The sequence below is a fragment of the Rhinopithecus bieti genome, unplaced genomic scaffold (assembly GCF_001698545.2).
Source record: "Rhinopithecus bieti isolate Rb0 unplaced genomic scaffold, ASM169854v2 scaffold_73130, whole genome shotgun sequence".
Lineage (NCBI taxonomy): Eukaryota > Metazoa > Chordata > Mammalia > Primates > Cercopithecidae > Rhinopithecus > Rhinopithecus bieti.
This window is the reverse complement of record NW_016827546.1, coordinates 716,844-722,843: the sequence shown is the minus strand read 5'-3', so window position 1 is coordinate 722,843 and position 6,000 is coordinate 716,844. Positions and strand designations below refer to the sequence as shown.

At 51.4% G+C, this 6,000-nt stretch overlaps 1 protein-coding gene across 4 annotated transcripts in view; it reads left to right on the top strand.

Annotated features, from left to right (window-relative positions):
* The first annotated feature begins 4,480 nt into the window (after positions 1-4,480).
* Positions 4,481-6,000, top strand: part of OSBPL3 (oxysterol binding protein like 3) — a 185,285-nt gene continuing 183,765 nt past the window's right edge. For all 4 annotated transcript variants that reach the window (XM_017863953.1, XM_017863950.1, XM_017863951.1 and 1 more), the window contains exon 1: positions 4,481-4,805. The gene's annotated coding sequence lies outside the window, so the exon portion shown is untranslated. The remainder of the gene's footprint in view (positions 4,806-6,000) is intronic.

Here is a 6,000-nt window from a genome sequence, read left to right as displayed (position 1 = left end):
TTTTGTATTTTTAGTAGAGACGGGATTTCACCGTGTTAGCCAGGACGGTCTCGATCTCCTGACCTCGTGATCCGCCCGCCACAGCCTCCCAAACTGCTGGGATTACAGGCGTGAGCCACCGCGCCCGGCACACTGATCATGTTGACTTAAACTAAGCAGGAAATGTATCTGAACCAGGAAAACTAACAATGTTGCAACTTCCTCTACAAGGATAACTTTACTGTAATAAATAAGAATTTTTTTTTCAAAAGTTAAAAATGTTAACAAAGACATGCAGGAAATGGCTCTAGCTCCTAATTCCCAAAATAATTTCTCTCTTCTCTGAACACATTTTTGGTACCTCTCAGGACATTTTCCATTTTTTAGCTTGTGTTGTAGTTATTTATGTCCACATCTGATCTGCCCAATATAGAAAACTATAAAAGCACTGAAGGGACACTCACTGATTCATTTTTATTCACTTTGAAGTGCTTGCTAAGAATGATCCCTTATACAAAGCAGGCAATCTAATAAAGGAATTGGTGAATTTTTGAACAATCCTTGTCAAGAATTATACTAACAGTTGTAAAAGAATGCTTACAAGGTGTTCATATGCAACTAAATACTTTGATTCATTTTTCAGATAAAAGTGAAGGAGGAAGATGAGTAGGGCTGTACAGGTTTTAGAGGATGGCAACTCAGATTTAGACAGGTGTTTTCCCACTTTCCACAAGCAAAAGATGGCCGTTTAAGAGGGTTGGAGATTTAGCCTCTGACCATTCATAGGATGTATGATTATGGTCAAGACACTGGGAACTTTCTGGGCCTTGCTCCACCACCCCTTCATAAAAGAAGTTGATGAAGTGATAAACAATAGTTCCTCCTCACTTGTAATTGTATCAGAAAACTGAAGCTATTAGGGATCTTAAGTTCATCTAGCCCCAGAATGGCAATTCAGCATTATCTTAGATGCTGATCTTGGCCTATCAGTGGCAGCTTCTTGCAGTGTTGAGAACAATTCTGAGGCTCTATTTGGACTCAGCGGAAAAGGCAGCCTTGACTTAATAATGATGTCTGATACAAGGCAGGAGGAAAGTGGCAGCAAATAAGTCAAGATATGTCATCCCCAATTTAGCCCAATGCCTTCTCTTCACAGGAAAAAAATAAGACCAGAAGCTCATATTTTGAGTTTACCATGTGCCAGGCACTGTGCAAATTGCTTTTACATTCACAATTGTATTTAATCCTTAGCTTTAAGAAGTTAGCATTATTATCATTCCCATTTTACAGATGAGGCTTAAGGAAACAAAATTTGCCTGAGGTTCACACCTTAGAAACCCATATCCATAAGCATTTCCCTGTATCGCCTCCTGTAGGCACTTACTATGTGTTATGCCAGTGGTTCTCATCGGGGGGGATTTTGCCCTCCAGAGGACTTCTGGCAAAAGTCTGGAGATTTTTTGTTGTTACAACTGGGGAGGACAGGGTGTTCCTTGAATCTAGTAGGTGGAGTCCAGATATGCTGCTAAATGCACAAGACAGCACCCCTCCCCACCCCTTGCCTCCAGCAGGAAAGAATTATCTTTACCTAAAATGTTAATAGTGCTGAGGTTGAGAACTCTGTATGCAGGAACTGTTTGCAAATGGATGATCAAACTCTTCCTGTAGTCCAGCAGGTACATAATTATCTCCATTTTACAGACAAGGAAAGGTGATCACAGAATGAGGTGGTCATCACAAGACAGGAACTGAGTTAGTTTGATTCTAGAGGCCCTCAGTTTCCTTTACTATCAAAACATGCAAACTCAGGTAGCACCCGTGTACCTATTACCGATTTCAGAAGCTAAGACCACTGTGCCAAATGTGAAAAATTCCCACTGTGGTGGGCGTGTCTCCAAAGAGAAAAAGTATTTGTTCAACAGTTCAAAGAAGAGGGTCTCTAGGAACTCTTAATATGGAACCACTGATCTTTATTAGACATTCAAATCGTTATTTTAAAATAAGACTTTGAGGAGAAAGCTAATTTTAGAACATTAACAAGCTTTTTCAAGAATAATTAGCTCGGATCTAGGCGCGCCCTTGTTGGGCCCCTCAAAGGCCCCTTGCTAATTTCCCAGCCCAACTTTTTTGGGGGGAGGCCCGGACGGGCGGATCACGAGGCCGGTGTGTAGATCGTGGAGACATCTGGGCTAACCAACCTGTGGAAAAACCCGGTGGTTGTCTCTACCTAAAATACAAAAAAAAAAAAAAAAAAAAAAAAAAAAAAAAAGAATATTAGCTCTGGCGTTGGGTGGGTTTCAACTTTTCTTTTTCCTTTAGATTTTAGGAGCTGGAGAGCCTGGAAGCTTATTTAGGAGTAGAAGAGGAAATGAAACTATGAAAAGCCACAGTACAATTCCTTTTTTACTTGGGGACAAGGCACAATGTGAATAATTCTCTCATCCTGTCCAATTAACGCCTCAAGTATACACACACACACACACACACACACACACACACACACACAAAGAGAGAGAGAATGTACACTCTATAATGATTTGATTTGGAAGACATTAATGAAAAAACCCAGAACGGCATGCTAGTGTAAACAACAAAGTCCTATGCAAATAACTTCCTTTCGGATTGAAGGTTGGTCTCCTACAGAAAAACCAATGCTAAAGAAACAGGCGGAGAGGCTGAAGATGGAGAGCAAAAGAAAAAGAAATAAAATAACTTGAACGAGGAAGGGGACTGGCAGAAGGAGGGCAGAGCAAGCCTCTCTCAGAGAGGAAGTATAGAAAAATGGAAGGAGGTTTGGGAAAACCCAGTCTAAGCTGCTCCGGCGGCGGGGCTGGGCGTGGGCAAGGTGCCTCCTTGGACTGTGCGCGCGCCTGCCAAACACGTCCTTCCACTACCCATCCAGCCACCTGGCGCTGGTCAGGCTTTGCGAGGTTGTTTAGGAACCGATTTGAAATCTTCTCCAATAAGCTTTTCCGTGTGCCGACGCAGGCGGCATGACAGTCGGTTTGCTAGGCAGCATCTCTGGCGCCTCCCGCCCTCGCCCGCCGCCTGTCAGATCCGAAACAGACAGTCCCAGACATTTCGCGAGGGGGATGGTTCCAGAAAGCGGAGATCTGAACGTGGTGAATGAAATGTGAACAAAATAGCTCCGGAAAGAGTCTCAGAAACCTTGAATTGGGGTCAGTTTGGAGACTGGAAATGCGACGAGCGCCTCAGGTGGTGGTTGGCAGGGGGATTTAACACTGTGGAGCCCTTTGTGCCAGGCGCCGAGCCCAGCGAGCCACGCGCGGTGCCCAGCTGGGTGAGGTCGGTCAGTTGGGTCTTCAGGGAGGCTAAATACCCTGTCTTTGCCATTCCCTTCGCCTGGAACGCTGTTTGCGAGACTGGGTGTGGCAGCTCCTTTCCCATGCTCAGGAATCTGGGTAAAAGCCACCCTCGCCTAGAGGCCCCTCAGGGTGAGCACCCCATCACGCACTAAACCACTTTCGAAAGCTGGGCTTGGCTCCCATCTCAGTACTATCAGTCCGTCAGCCTTTTATTTTGTGCATAGATATGTATATTCTCTTCTTTATTGTCTGCCTTTCCACAAAAATGCAAGCCCCGTGAGTTACAGGAGCCTGGTACGCCTTTCTCACAGTTGCAAGCTTGCAACTGCTCCTGGCACATAATAGGTGCTCAGTAAATGCTCATGCCCTTCCCACCCGCCACCTGCGGCACTCGACACATTTGCAGTCTGCAAACTGACCCCAAATCATCGGCTGCTTGCATTCGTTCGTGCTAGGATCAAAGAAGGCCATTGGGCTAGTGGGAAGTCAAGTCGGGTGGACTTTCCTGTCTTTCAGGGAGATTTAATAGTAACGACGGTGCTCTCCCGACCCCCTACCCCCTTGCACATAAACTGCACAGAACAAAATCACTCCGGCACGTATCTGCACGGCTGCCTCTGGAGGTAGGGTCACGTTCTCCGAGCCCCGGGTCTCACAATGATACTGTCCTTTGTCATCTCGCGCCTAGAGTGCTGCCTCCCCATATATTTCCTCTGTTTTCGACTCCTCTGCCTCAGTCTGACTTCCTCGGGAGGTAGAGTTCTCCCAGCCTGTGCGAACGAACGCAAGGGTCCCCTGGAGCCTTCTTCGTAAACCTGCCCCTCCCACTCTGCCTTCACTTCTTCCTCCTTCACTGGCCAGGAAGAGCCACTCGAGGAACAATTACCGAACGCCTACAGCGAGCAGGCACCGAGCTGGGCCGCCGGCAGCCCCCACTCCGTGCCTCGCCGCAGCACTCGCCCACCTCCGCCCTCCCAACCCGTCCGGAATCCCGGATCCCTAGTCCCCCGCCTGCGTCAGGGAATCCGCGGGTTTCTTCCGAGGGCATCGCCCCACCTCCTTCCCCAAAGGCAACTTATGATTGGTCGGAGCGTGCGTCACTCTACCGCCCTCCCGCCCCCTCGGGGCCCCGCCCCCTGGCCTCGCAGGCCCCTCCCCTGCGCTCCAGCCCCTGCGCGGCTTCTCTGGCTAATCGCCGGGCGGCGCGCGCCGAGAAGTTCTGGGCAAAGTACTCAGAACTGGCCGCGTGCTGGTGGCGCCCGCTAGCCGACCCGGGAGACGGGACTAGAGCGCGACGCGGCCAGTGCGCAGCGCGGCCCCGGCCCCGTCTGTCCGCGAGTGGCCATCCCCGCACCCGACTCCTGCGGCCGGTGCGAGAGCTGTCAGCTGCACGTTGCGGGGGGACCGGAGAAGCCGGTTTGCCTTCTCCCGGGTCTGTGCGCTAACCCCCGAGCCCGGCACCGGGGAACTAGGGAGTGTCTCAGGCTGCACAGCGCTCAGGTGAGTGGCGGGGCGCCTGCCTAAATGGGGCCGAGGTGTCGGGGGGCCTGGCGGCGGCGCGGGCTCGGAAGGGCTGCGGTTTGGGGGGCGCCGCAGGTCTCTGCAGAACCGGAGTCTGCCCGTGTCGGCCGGGGAGGATCCGGCCCTGGGGCAGACCCAAGCCTGGGAGCTCGCTCTCGGTGCCGGCTGCAGCTCCCGGGGAGGGAGGACCCGGTTCTCACCCACCCTAGGGCTCCGTCCCTCGAGGGACGATTCAGAGGATTGACCGCCAGGAGGAGCCGAGCGCAGGGGCTGGGGCGCAGGTGCGGGAGGACGCGGCGCGCGGAGCTGTCCTGGGCAGCGGGGAGGCTCTGCGCCGGGGCTGGAGGCTCAGGAAGCCTGGTTAATGGGCGGAGCGCGACGCTTTACCACATCCGCGGGATGGGGCACGCCGGTGAGACTGAGACAACGCTCTCGGGGCAGGCGCTCCGCTCGCCCGCCTTCCCAACCCCGGCTTGTCCAGATCCCCCGTGCCGGGCTGGAGCCCCAGGGCACATTCCTTTCCTGTCTAAATTTACGTATTCATCAGCTCTCTGGCCCCTTCTGGAAATTTTTTTCTTTTGACTTTCCAATTACTGCTGGTCAGATCACCTTTAGGCTCACCCTAACTCTTGTCTCAGTGTCTCTCACATTGGTCCTTTCCCGGAGGCCCTGCAGCATCTTAGTTCAGGGTCTTAAGGACTTACGCACTCTTTCTGAACGTTGTCTGCAGTTGGGTTTTCCTACCTCTGTCTCTGTTTATTCCATGGTCAGGTAAATTCTTTAAGTACTATCATCATAAGCCAGATACTCCCAGGCAGCCCCTTAGCACTGCCCAGCTTCCCGGGGAGCGTTCGTAGCCTCTGGAGTCGCTGATGGGCACTGTCGTAGGTCGTCCAGATACTTCTTAAGCCGGGGCGCGCCGCCCCTCCTTCGGCAACGCAACTTGCTTACTGCCTTCTGCACACTTGTGCTTGTCCTTCTACATCTCACAAGCCACCAGTCTCCCCAGGCAGGACTCTTGGAGCTGAAGGGACTGTGAAGTTTTCGGTTTCCATGTGTCTGCGTACTGCGCAGAGGTGCTTGAGACCCCCTCGGTGTTGCTGTGACCCTCAGAGTGTGAGTATTGGGATGAGGGCATTTAGAAATGTTTTAAACTACAGCTGCTAAAGAGATA